The 18743-nt window shown below is 36.3% G+C and overlaps 1 long non-coding RNA gene across 1 annotated transcript; it reads left to right on the top strand.

The window, feature by feature from the left end:
• The first annotated feature begins 10957 nt into the window (after positions 1 to 10957).
• LOC137005268 (uncharacterized) lies at positions 10958 to 13499 on the top strand. The gene is made up of 3 exons (XR_010892219.1): positions 10958 to 11014; positions 12008 to 12084; positions 13168 to 13499. It is a non-coding gene; the product is annotated as an uncharacterized lncRNA (long non-coding RNA).
• The last annotated feature ends 5244 nt before the right edge of the window (positions 13500 to 18743 follow it).

Genomic DNA, 18743 nt, shown 5'->3' with positions numbered 1-18743 from the left:
TGCTTTGGATGGATGCACTTTCTTCAGCTTCATACTCGTTGATCCCATTCACTGCCATTATAAAGCTCGGATGCGTCAGGATATTTATTAATATTTCTCAGATTGTGTTCATCAGAAAGAAGAAAGTCATATACACCTAAGATGGCTTGAGGGTGAGTAAAGCTTGGGCTAATTTTTATTTGAAAGTAAACTAATCCTTTAATTGTTAAATTGTAATGTTACTTATAGCGCCACCTTGAGGCCGATTTTCACAAAATTTGGTACATATATTCATTTTCACACAATGTACAAATATATCAATTTTTGTAACTGTATTCCATTCAGATTTGCTGTTATCAGCCACTGAAATTTGATTGTTTTCCATGTTTTTTTTAAGTATCCAAGTCATATTGGAGGATATTTTAGGACATCCACCAAATAAGATGCATTATACCAATTTTCGACTTCATGGATCATACGGTTATGGAGTTGTATGAAATGCCCCTTTAAATGCTCACGCTCCCTGCCCACGGAGCTCGCGCTTGCCTTTAACAGCATAAACAAAAGTTCACACAGCTAATATAACCCTCAAAATTGTTCTTTACAAAGTGTTCGTCATGCAGCCTATCGTATCATGTAAGTACAGTATTTATTTGGATGTTTACATTTGATTCTGAATGAGTTTGAGGCTATGCTGCATGGCTAAAGCTAACATTACACACTGTTGGAGAGATTTATAAAGAATGAAGATGTTTATGAATTATACAGACTGCAAGTGTTTAAAAATGAAAATAGCGACGGCTCTTGTCTCCGTGAATACAGTAAGAAACGATGGTAACTTTAACCACATTTAACAGTACATTAGCAACATGCTAACGAAACATTTAGAAAGACAATTTACAAATATCACTAAAAATATCATGATATCATGGATGATGTCAGTTATTATCGCTCCATCTGCCATTTTTCGCTGTTATCCTTGCTTGCTTACCTAGTCTGATGATTCAGCTGTGCAGATCCAGACGTTAATACTGGCTGTCCTTGTGTAATGCCTTGAACATGAGCTGGCATATGCAAATATTGGGGGCGTACATATTAATGATCCCGACTGTTACGTAACAGTTGGTGTTATGTTGAGATTCGCCTGTTCTTCTGAGGTCTTTTAAACAAATGATATTTATATAAGAAGGAGGAAACAATGGAGTTTGAGACTCACTGTATGTCATTTCCATGTACTGAACTCTTGTTATTTAACTACGCCTTTAAAAAAGTAGGTTTTTAATAAAATCTAATATGGTGGGAAGACATTTTATAGACAGAAATGAAAGATATATTTGTAGGGCTTGACTCAGGGATTCAGGGGGAAAAATTTCAATTCTTGCCCTTGGGGTTCCAAAGTTATGATCCAAAATGCAAATTGCTATATAGCGGTGCCTAGAGTAGTGAGTTTTATGATCAAAACTCTGTCATTTTAATTGTGGGGTTCAAAACATAAACAGTAATGCAATGCAATATAACAATAATTAAAAGATGTACAAATAAACATTCCTCAAAAGCCTGTTTTATCATATATGATTTTAATAAAATGATGTATGGATATTAATTAAGTGATCAAGTTGCTTCAGTCCTGTAAATGTTCATCTTGAAATACTACTTAATGACTGGATTTTGCGATGTGGGCATTGCATTTAAAAGAGGAGGCAGATGAATGTGAGCTTGCAGAGGAGGGGTTTAAGTGGACTAAATGATTGGAGAAGTCCTGCATAAATCACATCACAAATTTTTATTTCACACTGATGATCTGAAGAGGAGCTCTAACAAAATTAATGTAATGGTTTCCATACTCCAGACCTGGAAATGTTTACAGTGCTAGAAGTGGCATATTACACAGTGAAGAACCTCTCGAGGAGACGATCCTCCAGCTGTGGCTCATCAGAGCTCTTATTTCCAGGTGATGTGTTTCTTGCTGGGTGGCCCAAGTATGTGACCTCCTCAGGGAGCACATCGCCGCTGGGCACATGTGCTGGAGAGCTTCACTGGTGGAGAAAGCAAATAGACAGCCTGTGGTCTTGAGTAAACACTGTCAGCTGGGTCAGGACACTGGTCAATACAGGTGATATATTGGAGTGAAGTTCAGGTAAACATGTCCTTTTGTGACTGGCTAAACTAAAGCATTTACAGCTTTGGAGGAGGTAAAAGAGACAGAGAGAACGGATATTATAGTCACTGCCGTTTGACCAGATGTTACTTCACTTTGTTTTGCATGTTTGCATCAACATTGGCTGGAACAAAAAATGTGTTTAGCACTAATTTAAATTAGAACATCTTCACATCTGCCACCAGACAGTTCAATAAAAATATTTAAAGAAAAAATGTTCTTGCTTTACATTATTTCTTTTTTTGGAAAGCAAATCATGCGTCTATAATCTTTCCAAGTTAGTACAAAGTGTCATTTGGCATCCTGTGGTAAGGTTATAGTTTATATACTTATGTGAATGATTAACAAGACATTTGCTAGTTTAGCTATCAGACGCATACACACATACAGCATTGCATACACTGGAACAGGCCTTTGTTCACTGGGTACATTGGCACCACTAAAGCATGTAATAAAAATACAGAAAAATATGTCATGTTCAACTTTTGTTGAAAATGAAGTGAAAGTGAAATGTGAAGGCCAAGTATGGTAAAAAAAAAAAAGGTCAATTGTCTTTTGTTAACAGTGTTGGGGAAACGCATTACAAGTAACACAAGTTACGTAATCAGATTACTTTTTTCAAGTAACTAGTAAAGTAACACATTACTCTTAGATTTACAAAAAAATATCTGAGTTAGGTGTTTGGTCAGCTAAAATGGGCTATCAGGTAAAATGGGCCAAATAAGGTTGTAGCATCATATCTCTTTACGTTTTTACAGCCAATCACAATAACTGATCTTGTATTGTTGCTTCAACACTTGTTGACATGTAACAATAGTTTTGACTGGTCTGAGTTTTTTAAGGCGGGCAGGGCAGAGTGTTACATGAAGCTTGTCAAGGAAATTGTAAGGAAAGTGAGCCTGACATAGTCAATTTCATTCATCACTAATAAAGGTACTAAAGCAATAAGTAAGCTTACCAACAAAGCAAAGGTTTATGAACAATGTTTTGACATGCTCTTTCAAATAAAAAAGTTTAATTTAAAAAAGAAACTTCAATTTTTGTGAAAAAGGTCATTTTAGTTAGAAATGGCTGGTTAAGCTAAAATGGGCCACAATTTTCAGCTAAAATGGGCTGCATACACACACACACACACACACACACACACACACACACACTTTTACACAGAAACTGAAGGTGAAAATAGGTTTATAGGCCTAGAAGTATCCATATAAAATCTTAACAGGCTTTAAAAACAAAATTGCATTGCAGACAGTGTGGCAGGAGGACAAGCAAAGAAAAGAAACAGAGAGATAGGAAGAGAGAAGAGAAAGGGAAAGAAAGAAAGATGTCAGTACAGTACAATGTTAAGACCTATATAGCTACAGGAAATGTTAAAGTGATTTTTTTTTTTTTTTGTGTCAAGGATGTTCTAATCTTTAACAAAACATTTGACAGATATTTGACAAGCGTATACACATACATGCACACAAAAGACCAATGCACTGAAACACACACCTGTGTACAACATGATCAGTTCATTTTTAATTGCATTTTTAATGAAATATTCGTTCAACTTTCTATTTAATGAAATAAATTTATAGTGTTGTTGCTATGGCACACTAAAGACAATAGTGTCAATTTACTGTTAAAAATAAAATGATTTCAGCCAAAATTACCTGTGTTGATCTCATTTTGGCCCATTTTACCTGAATGTTGTGCCATGGTTCAAGCAGGGACCTGCTGATACCCTAACTCTCATAATTGTAAAACAATTATACTTTTTCACATTTATATATTTAAGAGACCCATGCTAATTTGTAAAAAATATCATTAGATCTCATGCATAGCTTATTTGATAGTATTATAAGTCATTTACCAAAACGTGGTGCATTTTAGCTGACTTCACCCCTACTTTTTCAAAAAAGTAATGCAAGTTAATTTGTTTTCCCATTTGACACCTCTACTGTCCTCATCTTGAGAGTAAGGTTGAACTTCCTTAAGCCGGAGGCTTATTCATGTCACTTTTGGTGTGAAAGGGTCTTTACATTTGCCATAATAGAATTTCATCAAACAAACAAGCACAGCCCAGGTGAGAAAAAGTAATGCAAAAGTAACACAATTAGTTATTTTTTCAGGGAGTAATGCAATATTGTAACGCATCACTTTTAAAAGTAACTTTTCCCAACACTGATTGTCAAAAGAGTAGCATTGTATGAAGCACAGCTCACACAGAAGTCACTTTCAAACCAAGCACCTTTCTGTTTGTCAGTGCAGTGAATCCACATGAAAAACTTCTTTACACAAAATTCCCAATCGCATGGAAATTTGCATGTTCAGAGTTCAACATTTAAGAGTGTTGGAAATGTTTCGCCCTCATGCATCCCTAATTCGAAATTCTCAGTCGTGTAGATTCCTATTGAGACGGCTGTGTTTCACACATGGAAATTTTGCTGTACAAAGGTAAATGTAACTGCACCTTACAGCTCGGTTCATAAACGAATCATTCATTCATTTGTAGCAGTGGGAAGTACAATTAATTAAACAAAACAATTCACAAGTTCATTTGAGTCCTTACCCAAAAGTACCTGTGTGGCATTTACATCTTTTTTGTAAAAATATATATTTAGTTTAAGGTGTTTTTACAAGATGTAATATAAGTCTAAGGTGTCCCCTGAATGTGTCTGTGAAGTTTCAGCTCAAAATACCCCATAGATTTTTTAAAATAATTTTTTTAACTGCCTATTTTGGGGCATCATTAACTATGCACCGATTCAGGCTGCGGCCCCTTTAAATCACGCGTTCCCTGCTCCCCCGAGCTCTCGACTATAATACAGTGCATTTACAAAGTTCACACAGCTAATATAACCCTCAAATGGATCTTTACAAGATGTTCGTCATGCATGCTGTATGCATGCGTCGGATCATGTGAGTATAGTATTTATTTGGATGTGTACATTTGATTCTGAATGAGTTTGATGGTGCTCCGTGGCTAAAGCTAACATTACACACTGTTGGAGAGATTTATAAAGAATGAAGATGTGTTTATGAATTATACAGACTGCAAGTGTTTAAAAATGATAATAGTGACGGCTCTTGTCTCCGTGAATACAGTAAGAAATGATGGTAACTTTAACCACATTTAACAGTACATTAGCAACATGCTAACGACACATTTAGAAAGACAATTCACAAATATCACTAAAAATATCATGATATCATGGATCATGTCAGTTATTATTGCTTCATCTGCCATTTTTCGCTGTTATCCTTGCTTGCTTACCTAGTCTGTTGATTCAGCTGTGCAGATCCAGACGTTAATACTGGCTGTCCTTGTCTAATGCCTTGAACATGAGCTGGCATATGCAAATATTGAGGGCGTACATATTAATGATCCCAACTGTTACGTAACAGTCAGTGTTCTGTTGAGATTCGCCTGTTCTTCGGAGGTCTTTTAAACAAATGAGATTTACACAAGGAGGAGGAAACAATGGTGTTTGAGACTCACTGTATGTCATTTCCATTTACTGAACTCTTGTTATTCAACTATGCCGAGATAAATTAATTTTTTGATTCTAGGGCACCTTTAAATTCTGATGTTCATCATGTTTTGTCTTTAGGGTGTTTACTATTCGATGTGTTTAGTTTACATTTTTCAATTCATGTACAATCATGTGCCAGACAAATAGGCTACTCTGATCAATAGATTTAGAGTTATTTCTGAAATATTCTCACTTTTTCAAAAGGTTAGCTTTACTTTTTCTACTTCAAAAACTGCAGTTTCAAAGTAGTTCCCCAACATTGTCCCTATCAATACCAATGCTTTTGCGTGCCAGGCGTTTGGTGTGTTTGATCGTGAGTGTGAGGATTGTTGCCTCAATACGTAAAGCAATGACAGAAATACGATGAGTAGGACATGCACTGACGAGTCTAGCCACTGTTTTTGTTCCATTGTAATCATCATCTATACCACCTTAGAATCATCATTCCCTGCTGTGTGCATTCGTCCCTATTCAAAGATTTAGAGCTCACACATGCACATGTATGTAATAAAGGCCTGTGTAGGCATAGCCCATAATGAGGTGACAACCAGGTAACCCTTCACATAAAAGACTTCTTGTATGTTTTCACCCAGACTGTCTCTTAACGGATATGCTCTGTCTAATGAGCCTGTAAAGACTGAAAGGTCTGCAGGTGCATTCATTCAAACTGAATTCCTCTAAACATCCACAATGAGGTGTTGCAATGACATAATAACTTAGGAAACAATATAAAAATAAGGCATTCTGCCACCTATTTCCTTTTCTTTTAAAGTAACAACAAAGAAATGCTTGTCTTAAGAAAATGTCCTGAGAATGTGATGTTTGGCAAGCATTTTTGTGTGGTATTTGGGTTAAACTTGTACTTGTGTCTGAAGATTTCTAATGCAGAATTTACACCACAAAGGAGATTTTTGCATTGGATCAGGGAGGTTTAAGTTTAACAAGTGCCATACTGAGAGCAAATAGTGTCATAAGCTTTAATATAATTTTTTAATAAAGCTCAACAGTAAGGATTTCTTCTGCTGGCCCAGCAGAACTCGCAAGCATAAATTGCAAACAAAACTTGTGCTGGCATTCAGATCCTCTCACTGGTGCTGGTAAGATTTATAATGAAAGTATTGACATTGAGCTGCACATGGAACTACTCTCCAGCTCTTAAAAACACATACTCCTGTTTCAGACATCAGCAAATCTGTTTCAGATAAACAAAAGATGTCCCTTGATGATAAATCATGTTCTTTGAATAACTTTTCATTGGATTATATGTGAAATCACTGAATTAACATGATTCACAAACTCCATTTACAGAACTTGGCAGAAAAATTGAAAAAGAATATTTGTATGACAGCTCATTCCGCATGCAGCATGGATGAGATTTGAATTCTGGAGCTTGATCATTATTTCAGAGCAACATAAAGAGGGATTTATATATAAAAAAGTTCTTTTGGCTTGGTTTGAGTCACTTCCATATGGTGGAAATATCTGTCTGCACAGCTTTGGTCTGTGGATCCTGGATGGAAGGGTATCCCATTACATGTGTGCTTCTGTGAGAGCACTTCACCCCCTGGAGTAAAAGCACAAATGGAGAACAGGACTCAATCCAGACCATAAGCAATGTCTGTAGACCCACTCTCATTGTGTCATACTATAATGAGGATTGGATCCGTCGCGTGGGCGTGTGAGTAAACAGCTCAGGGAGGTCTGAGTGGGCACAGAATATCCAATGCCACCTCACTTTCATCTCCACCAAGAATCCAACATCTGCACCGCACATGCACGTCACATTCCCTGTTTCAGCACACCGTGACAACTGTGTTAGGCCTTCAAAACAGAGACGAAACTCTATCCCAAGGACTTTTCCATGGGTTTCAAAGCTCAGGAGCATTAATACTGTAGCTAAAGCTGAAGTCACTGAGACCAAACAAAAAAGATTTAAATAATTTTATATTTTCATTTATAATATTAAACACATATGTATTTATGTGTGTGTGTGTGTGTATATATACGTACAAATACACATACATACATATATGCATATATAATATTACATTATAAAATAATTAATTTTATATTTTATATATATTATAAAACAGTAACAATATAATATAAAATTTTATTTTGCACTACTGTTCAAACATTTGGGGTCAGTATACAATTTTTGTTTTAAGAAATTAACACTTTTATTCAGTAATTAAAGGGTTAGTTCACCCAAAAATGAAAATTCTGTCATTTATTACTCACCCTCATATCGTTCTAAACCCTTAAGACCTTTGTTCATCTTCAGAACACAAATTAAGAAATTTTTGATTAAATCTGATGGCTCAGCGAGGCCTCCAAAGACAGCAATGGTACTTCCTCTCTCAAGATCCATAAAGATACTAAAAACATATTTAAATCAGTTCATGTGAGTACGGTGGTTCTACCTTAATATTATAAAGCGACAAGAATATTTGTGCGCCAAAAAAACAAAATAACAACTTTTTAACAATATCTAGTGATGGCCGATTTCAAAACACTGCTTTATGAAGCTCCAGAGCTTTTTGAATAGAATCAGTGATTAGGAGCACCAAAGTCACATGATTTCAGCATTTTGGCAGTTTGATACGTGATCCGAATCACTCATTCGACACAAAAGATTCGTAACACTCAGAAGCAGTGTTTTGAAATCAGCCGTCACTAGATATTGTTAAAAAGTCGTTATTTAGTTTTTTTTGGCACACAAAAAATATTTAATAGTTTTAATTGTTATTTTAAATTGTAACAATATTTCACGATTTTACAGTTTTTACTATATTTTTGATAAAAATAAATGCAGCTTTGGTGAGCATAAGAAACTTCAATCAAAAAATAAATAAATCTTATACTCTCCCCAAACTTTTGAACGGTAGTATACGTTTATACATAAATACATAGTTCAGTCATGAAACTCTGAGTGCTGATTGGTTCCTCTACCGTTGAGGCATTAGCCAACCAGACATACTTCCTAATCCGCATATCCATATATATTCATTCCCTAGTCTTCGATCGCCCTGCTGCGCAATAATGTAAACTTCTGTTTACCCTTCCTCCTCCCCAGCACCACCTGCTACTGGGGTTTTAACATATTCTTGCAGCAGCATGTCCTTTAAGCATGTTATTTTATCTAAGCTGAACAAGTTCTTGTATTAGCTTAGCAGCAGCAGAATCAAGCATATGTACATTCCATGCCCCGTGCCAATAAATACTGGTGAAATAATTCACTCCGAGAGTTGTCATGATTGAAATATTAAAATAATGTGTATAGTTTTAATTTTATATATAATATAAATCATCAAGTATTTTTTATATATAGTACAAATTTTGACATAATAATTATTAGCATTTATATATATTTTTATTTTAAAACTTAAATTTAACTTTTTCCCAAAAGAATTGCAATTCTGAACAGCTGTAAATTACTTTTAATTAAATTCAACACATTACAGTTATACAAGACAACCATCAATTCACTTGCTTTTGGTAAACCAATAGTGGTGAATTTTTTTAGCCTGTTTGGACACCCCATAGGTTCACCTACGTGACAGGCCCCTCCCCCAGCTCTCATTTGTCTCTTGACCCAAACGAGTGGCTTCCAGATGGGACTGTTCCAGCAAAACCTGTTGCGTTCCAAAGCATACTTGAAGAGAAAGTATTTGAGCGGCTAGTGTGGTTATTTACCTCCTCTCCTGCATAGTGGAAACTGTCTTTCCACACAGACTTCTTTGTGGAAATCCCCAAAGTGTGGGAAGCAAGAAGAGGGTCTTTAGATGACAAAACAAACAAACATGTTTGGACTCATCCTAGGAAAGCATTAGGAACCTCAGAAGTAGCTCAGACCTAAATGAAAGATGAAAGAATATCCACATTTAAACTGCATAATGGAATGGCTGGTGCTCTACTCCAAGCCTTTCTTTACAATTCCATGAGTGAGACTTCGTTTTTTCATAATTACAGAACTGGATGTCGCAGGCCTGTGCGCACACATCTGGCTGGTGCTCTATCACGTCGGTCTGAAAATGATTATATCTACCGACACTCTGGTTATAAATAAGAGCTCCCTGCTGAGTTTGAGGGAATAGTCATCTGCGGCATGTGAAGTCATTGCTGCAACCATCAATTTGCCATGTATTCCTCAGGAAATTCTTCCAGTGGTGCGGTTTGAGTGCTGCAGGATCATGGGTCATGATCAGGTGCTGTTGAGTCCTTTGGAGACACAAGACCCCTGGCCTTTTGTGGCAAAAGATGCATTTTATTAAATGCATGGAAAAAGTATGGCTTTTCCACTTTAGGTTGCAACAATTCTGGCAAATAACCCTTTGGAAAATCACACAGATTTTCTCATTCTTTCCATAGCTATATTATTTTACTGTGGGTGATTATTATACTCTTTGTTTCCACACTTATTTTTTATCACCAAGCAATAAAGAACAAACCGAAGCCCAGGTGATAACTATGTGTATTCGGATGCAATGGATCTCGGGAGGACTTCTTTAGCACATTAGTAAAGAGTGTTAGGGTTAATATCAGCACTATGTTCAGAGTAGGCGTGGATAATCACAGTTGCTGTCTTAAGGTGAAGCCAACATACAGCTGTTGATCTGCTGCCAAACTGCAATCAAGATGCCTGCTGGAGATAAATGCAGAATGGGGAGATATAAACACATCTGGCCCAATCTCTCCCAGACAACTTTTTTTTTTTCTTTTACTTTTTTTGAAACCCCCATGCTCCGTTTGGGGTCTCAAGGCACTTTAAATACAAATATTAATAAAAATTACACTTAAGGTTTAGGTATCAAACAGCCTTTTCTGTTTTTAATAGAAATTATTATATATACATTTCTGTCAGGACAACTCTCGGAGCAAGTACGGGACTTGCTACTGGCAATACAAACACGACATGCTGCTGTAAGAAAGTAAGACATGCTGCTGCTGTAAGATAGCAATAAATGAATTACCTGTAGCAGATCTATACAGGTGGAGCTGGGGAAGGTGGAGGGTTTCTGAAAGCGTGCTGCAATGCTACACTCTAAAAACTCCTGGGTTATTTCTTTAACCCATTTTCTGGGTTATTTGTGTTGGGTTAAAATTATGGGTTATTTTTTCAGAGAGTAACCATTTTCTGGGTTATAGGGCTAATATTTTGACCCAATTCATGGGTTGTTTGGGTTTCTGGGTTATTTTTCAAAGAGTAACCCATGTTCTGGGTTATAGGGTTGGCTTTCTCTCTCTCGCAGTTGTTCTGGAATTTTCTCACAACAGTCGTTTGAAATAACCGTCGCTTCGCGCTCGATCCGTTTTGGCCTGGGCTTCTTCGGTGCAACTTCGTCGCGTATTCAAGGTAAGCAAGTATTTTCAGTGTCAATGTAACGTTAAACGTCTGTGTCCATGTCCCCGTTGCTATTTTAGCACCATTTGTTAAAAAAATGACCATGGCTTACCATGGTAATTCTGTGGTGAGCATGTAGCCGCCTGCGGATATCGCGACAACATCTACATTAACTAGCTTAAAGTCTGTGTAAAGTCAAAATAAATATGTGTTTTGAGTTTGTCAGACTAAATAAGAAAGTGTTATTAACCACCCAGCCAAATTTGACGTAACGTAATAATACGATAAGTACAGTGCAGCTAGTGGCGACTTCATGCCGCGTTAAGGGGGTCGAACACCGGACGAGAAGCACCGCGCTGCGCCGCGTCTAGGACAACTCGAGGTATCATGTACTTTCTCAGTTTATGGCCAGCAATATTGTTATGTTTTAGGACATTGTGGAATTAAGATAATGTCAGTACTATGTTATGGTTGTACTGTATAATTAAATACAATTGTTGCTGAGTCTGCAGTCTGAACACTTTACCTCAGAGTGTCCGTTAACTGAATGAATTGAGAATATCACCTGAAAATCCAATAACATAAGCAATTTTTATTCATGCAGCTGATTACTGTAAATTAATGTAAAATTAACTTTATATTGCAGCACATGGTGAAGTCAGTATATACATTAACGACGATTTGAGACAAATAAGTGTAAATTTAATATAAATCTATGTACGTGGCACTGCAGGATTTTGAACAAGGTCCTGAACCGTTGCTGGGCGCTTCCGTTGTGTGTACACTCATAGAGAATAATGTGTTTCAGTTTTAAATACGCATCTCTTCCGGTGTGCGACCCCCTTTAGCCGCGGCTAGAGCGACGAGGCAACACAATAGTTGAGTTATGTTAACCAGCTGCGCTGTGCTTATCATATTATACAGTGCTCTACGGGCTTAAGTAGTGAGAGTTAAAGAAGTGTGTCAAGTGTTCAAATTGTTGCTAACCTCTATTGTTTTCTCCAGGTCATTTTAAATGGACAGCTTTGTTGCCGATAAGCTAACTGAGTGGCGGATGTCTGAGCTGATAGAGAATTTTAGAGGTGAGCGTTTTACTTTTAAGGGATAGTTCACCCAAAAATGAAAATTTGATGTTTATCTGCTTACACCCAGGGCATCCAAGATGTAGGTGACTTTATTTCTTCAGTTGAACACAAATGATGATTTTTAACTCCAACCGTTGCCGTCTGTCAGTCTTATAATGCGAGTGAATGGTAACACAATTTATAAGAGTCAAAAAATATGCTTAGACAAATCCAAACTGAACCCTGCGGCACGTGATGACACATTCATGTCCTAAGACACGAAACAAACGGTTTGTGCGAGAAACCTAAGCGATTGTTAAATGCAGTTGGACATGGTGTTTTAGAAGTAAAAAATTATATAAATAATTTTCGGCTTCTCGCACAAACGTGTCTTAGGACATCAATGTGTCGTCACGAGCCGCAGGGTTTAATTTGGATTTATTTTTGGATTATTTTTTGACTCTTATAAATTGTGTTACCATTCATTCGCATTATAAGACTGACAGACGACAATGGTTGGAGTTAAAAATCATCATTTGTGTTCTACTGAAGAAACAAAGTCACCTTGGATGCCCTGGGGGTAAGCAGATAAACATCACATTTTCATTTTTGGGTGAACTATCCCTTTAACTGCCCTCATATCATCTCTCTATACTTAAATATTTTCTTTAATATGGCTTTAATATGTCAGTGCAAGATTTTGTGACAGTCACAACTTCTTCGACAGTGGGGAATGCATCTCTATAATAACCCTTATAGTTAAAAGATACTTGTGCCTTGTCTTTAAGCTGTTATGCATAATAATGGGCCAGATATTCACCTTTGAATTAATGTCATTATTACACTTGTTAATGAAAGAAAAGATGTACAGTATAGACTGTCATTCACACAAAATGGGTAATGCTGCAAAAGAACCACATTAGTTAACTAGCAAATTGGGCCACGTTTTTTTTTTTTTTTTTTTAAAAAAAAAAAACAACAACATCATTCCCTTAAAAGTGATTATTTGTTAGCTTGATAATCAAAGAGTGTCTGGTGAGTGGTTCACAATTGTCTCGACTTATTAACAATACTCATGTTGTCTTGTTTTCTGTCTTTCAGGTGAAGACAGAGATGAGGAGGCATTTCTTCTCTTAGATGAGGACACTATCAAAACTCTTGTCCCTCAAGTTCAATCCAGTTATTGAATGTTGTCAAATGTTTGAGAGAGAATGTGTTGTTTATTTTTCTATTTTTTCTAATGTCTAATGTTATTACAGTGTGACCTAAAATAAATAGGTCCAAGTGTGTAGAGTTTATGTAGAGTTTAATTTAATGCAATAAAAATGTAAAAGTGCCTGAAGTGTGTAAGTGCCTGAAGTTTTATTTTCTGAAATAAGGCATACTGGCATAGTAACCCAGGTTATTTTTTACCTTTGACCTTTGGTTAAAAAGGGACCTACTAATTTCTGGGTTATTTCAACCCAGATATTGGGGTTGTTCTTTTGACCCAGAAGTTGGGTTATATTAACTACAATTTTGGGTTATTTTAACCCAAAATTTGGGTTAGGTATTTAACCCAGAAGTTGGGTCAAAAAGAATAACCCATTTTTCTGGGTTGAAATAACCCAGAAATTAGTTGGTCCCTTTTTAACCCAGGATTTGGGTCAAAAATAACCCATTATGGGTTATTTTTGACCCAGGAGTTTTTAGTGTGTAAGGCAAATGCTACCTGCGTATTTGAAGGTTGAGTATGCAAGCTCATTGGCTACTGATACAGCATGAACCAATCAGCTGTGTCCTATAGATAATGATGTGATTACGAGCAGGTTGAGTTAAAGGACCTATTAGCCTGCACCATCTAGAGTTTCACGACAACTTTGTATATGGGTTATTGATGAATAAGGTATTTAAAAGTGTAAAAAAATATAATTAATTTTAAACTTTTATTCAGTGTTAACAATGAGACTATGTGGTTTTATAATCAATTAACACTGCTTTTGTCATTTTTTTACAAGATTGACAAAATTTGTCACCAAAAAAGTCATTCGGTTTAACCAAAATTTCAGTTTTACCGAATGACACTTTTGGTTATACAGAATGACTATATTTTCTAACAATGTTAACTGGCTGATATCTAGCCAACTAGTCTATCTAACTTTTGCTAGATAGCAAAATGACAATCAAATATTTAATTTTTAAGTTTTTAAAATATTACAAGTTTTATAGTGGTTGTACCGAATGACCTGATGTTTCGGGACATGAGTATGAGCAAGTGAAAACATGCATTTTTCAAATAGTTAAAATAGAGTTAGTTACGTTGCTTCATGACCATGTGGTCCTTTGCAGGTGTCTGAATGTTGTCACATCCTGTCACATGATATTGACCGCATGACTTGATCCAAAATGGTCCCTTTATATTGGTTACTCCGAATGACATCAATGATATTAATTTTATGATGTTATAATATAAAAAATATATACAATTATTACATATAAATGTATGTATATATATATGTATGTATATAGTATAAAAAAATGAAGAGTTTGGTTCCAAAACGCTATAAATCCATTTTGATTAATTTGAGTAAAAAGGTGTTTTCTTTACCAAGAAATTGGCAAAATGAAAACCACTCTTTTCTGTTTCAAACTTTCACATAGCATCTTTTGGTTATAAAAACATTAAAAATTCAAATCTAGATTTTGATTTTCAAAGGTTTATTATAAAAATTTATTATTTTTTCCCCAAAATGCAATAAATGCATGACACGTTTTTTTGTTTTGATTTTTTTTTCTTCAAAATGCACTTAATCCATCAATATAAAAGTTATTTTTCATATTGAAAGTAAGTTGATTCACATATATGACAGCCTCTGAACTTTGTCAATACTAATCGTATGTACATGCATTTGACTAAAAATACATTCATTCGTCGCTCCCAAAATGAATTCAACGAGTCATCTTGTTAATCTTATAAATGAATTATGTCTCTGTTTGTCATTACCGATCAAGGCGTATCTGGCGTCACCGCATGGTTAAAATAAACAGTTCAGTTTAGGGAGCGTGATAGAAGTTTGATGCTGTCGTGAAACAAGCAACAGCCGGCATTTTTCCTCCTCCCGACTCGAGTGCCTCGCCTTCTTAATCTCCTCACGTAAATGATTTCGATGGCTTGCGTTTCTTCCCCACCGCAGAAAGCACCACAGGTTCAGCAATGTTCATCGAAATTATTCATTTTTCTGTTTTTGTTGATCACAAAGTACAAAGTAGATAAAGGATGCGGGGTGTATTCAGAGCGCCGCCATTACTGTTTACAGTGCATGGAATGGTGCGCTGTGATTGGTTGAGCGGATATATCGCGTTCTGCAGAGAAGGGAGACTGGCGTTTGTCGCGTTTTGGAAAGAAAGGGAGAAAACATGACAGAATAACACAACGGATATCGCATTTTGCGCAAAATTAATAAATGACTTTTCAATACCGACCAGATACAATACTGATTTTGGCGGAAACTCAAATTTTTTGAAAATGGCGTTTATCGCGTTTTGGAACCAAACTCTTCAAATATATAATATTATTCTATTCACAATAGAATATAGATAACATATCAAATGTTGAAAGTGAGACATTTTGAAATGTCATGCCAAATATTGGCTCATTTTGGATTTCATGAGAGCTACACATTCCAAAAAAGTTGGGACAGGTAGCAATAAGAGGCCGGAAAAGTTAAATGTACATATAAGGAACAGCTGGAGGACCAGTTTGCAACTTATTAGGTCAATTGGCATCATGATTGGGTATAAAAAGAGCCTCTCAGAGTGGCAGTGTCTCTCAGAAATCAAGATGGGCAGAGGATCACCAATTCCCCCAATGCTACGGTGAAAAATAGTGGAGCAATATCAGAAAGGAGTTTCTCAGAGAAAAATTGCAAAGAGTTTAAAGTTATCATCATCTACAGTGCATAATATCATCCAAAGATTCAGAGAATCTGGAACAATCTCTGTGCGTAAGGGTCAAGGCCGGAAAACCATACTGGCTGCCCGTGATCTTCGGGCCCTTAACGGCACTGCATCACATACAGGAATGCTACTGTAATGGAAATCACAACATGGGCTCAGGAATACTTCCAGAAAACATTGTCATGAACACAATCCACCGTGCCATTCGCCGTTGCTGGCTAAAACTCTATAGGTCAAAAAAGAAGCCATATCTAAACATGATCCAGAAGTACAGGCGTTTTCTCTGGGCCAAGGCTCATTTAAAATGGACTGTGGCAAAGTGGAAAACTGTTCTGTGGTCAGACGAATCAAAATTTGAAGTTCTTTTTGGAAAACTGGAGGACCCAAGTTGTTATCAGCGCTCCGTTCAGAAGCCTACATCTCTGATGGTATGGGGTTGCATGAGTGCATGTGGCATGGGCAGCTTACACATCTGGAAAGGCACCATCAATGCTGAAAGGTATACCCAAGTTTACCCATACCCAACCTAAGACAGTTGAGCAACTAGAAGCCTGTATTAGACAAGAATGGGACAACATTCCTATTCCTAAACTTGAGCAACTTGTCTCCTCAGTCCCCAGACGTTTGCAGACTGTTATAAAAAGAAGAGGGGATGCCACACAGTGGTAAACATGGCCTTGTCCCAACTTTTTTGAGATGTGTTGATGCCATGAAATTTAAAATCAACTTATTTTTTCCCTTAAAATGATACATTTTCTCAGTTTAAACATTTGATATATCATCTATGTTGTATCCTGTATAAAATATTGAAATTTGAAACTTCCACATCAGTGCATTCTGTTTTTATTCACAATTTGTACAGTGTCCCAACTTTTTTGGAATCGGGTTTGTATTTATTTATTTTTATTTTATTACAATGCTTTTGCTGGGGTCAATTTGGCCCAAACAACAGCAATGTACTATACTGGATAACAATCATTTTGAAAATTTGAGATACTATGGAGGGTTAAACCTTCAATAACATCTGTCAACTGGATGGGTTTTGATTATTATGTGAGAGAAACGTTTTAAAAGTAAAAAGTTTTAAAAGTTTAAAAGTTTTAAAAGTTTTACATAAAAACAAGAAAGTCCATCTCAACAGAAGTACATATGGTTAATGTGGTTTTCTGCTGCAAAATTACCATTGAAGCCTTTATTTTTTGGTTTATTTAAAGAACCACCAATTAAAGTATCTGGTAGCAGACAAATAAAACCTTTAGAACCTTGTAAATAAAATGGTATGAACTCTTGTGGGACATGTGCAAGCAAAATAAATGTTTCATCATAGCATAGAGAAATAAAAAAGTAGGGCAAAAGAATAAAGACTAGCCATGGGACAACGCTGACTTGAGAAACACACCAATCATTTGCAATTGTTTTTAAGATGATACTGAGATTTCAAATTCGTCCCAAATCAGCTCAACCCAGTTGTTTTGAATATGCTGATGAATAGTGTACTGTAGTCACTTCAAACAGTAACATCTTCAAAATAGAGCACAGCAGAGGTTGATAGGGGTGAAAAAATGTAGCAGTTAAAAGGCTGCGATAAGGCAATTCTCCAAGGACATTATTGCCAAAATATAAACTTTGCTCTCCTAAATCATGGTCGAGGCATGTTTGGCTGCTGTGCAGGATTCTTCAGACATAAATTATGGACACAGTGTATTTTGTGATGTTATGAACAGTATGATCTCATGCAGATGGAGACTCTGTGGGTCGATCCTGTGAGGAGTCCTCCAGACTTTTCAAGGAAACTAGCTTGTCTGTTGCATCTCCTCTGAGGCATGTTGTTTTTTCTCTTTTTTAAACAAAATATTTATTGCCGCATTGTCTGGACTTTTAACCGCCAGGTTGTTGATAAATCTTGTGAGATGTCCCAGATATCCACAGTCTGGTTCACAAACAGACAGTTGGTTTTTGTAGTATCGTGAACTCTTTAACTGTTTAGACTGCAAATGACCTGATGAGCACTACAGGTGTTCCCTGTCTGGAAAGTGTGAGGTGTCATGTAAAAGCTGTCTGTCGAGGAGATTGTGTTTTGAACTAAGGAATTCCCCTGAAGCTGTGCAAATCTCACAGGAAGAGTGTTCTCATTTTGACCTTTACACCTTCTGAGATATTCTTATCTTTAAATACATTTCTATTAGGTAACAGAATTATATAAAAAATTCACATTTAGAGCAGGGGAAAAGTATGTCCCACCCAATGTAGAAGCAAATTAGCAGGTTTTTAAAGGGTTAGTTCACCCAAAAATGAAAATAATGGCATTAATTACTCACCCTCTGTCGTTCCACACCTGTAAGACCTTCGTTCATTTTCAGAACACAAATTAAGATATTTTTGATGAAATCTGATGGCTCAGTGAGGCCTGCATTGACAAGTTAATTTACACTATCAGATGCTCAGAAAGCTACTAATGACATATTTAAATCAGTTCATGTGACTACAGTGGTTCAACCTTAATCTTATAAAGCAACAAGAATACTTTTTGCCAAAAAAACCCCCAAAATAACGACTTTTCAACAATATCTAGTGAATTCAAAACACTGTTTTGAAGCTTTATGAATCTTTTGTTTCGAATCAGTGGTTCGGATCGCTTATCAAACTGTCAAAGTCACGTGAATTATTGAAATTTCGAAACACTTATGATATAACAAAGCCTCGTTTACTGAAATCACGTGACTTTGGCGCTCCGAACTACT

This window comes from Chanodichthys erythropterus, chromosome 17, assembly GCF_024489055.1.
Source record: "Chanodichthys erythropterus isolate Z2021 chromosome 17, ASM2448905v1, whole genome shotgun sequence".
Lineage (NCBI taxonomy): Eukaryota > Metazoa > Chordata > Actinopteri > Cypriniformes > Xenocyprididae > Chanodichthys > Chanodichthys erythropterus.
This window is presented reverse-complemented; position numbering and strand designations above follow the sequence as displayed.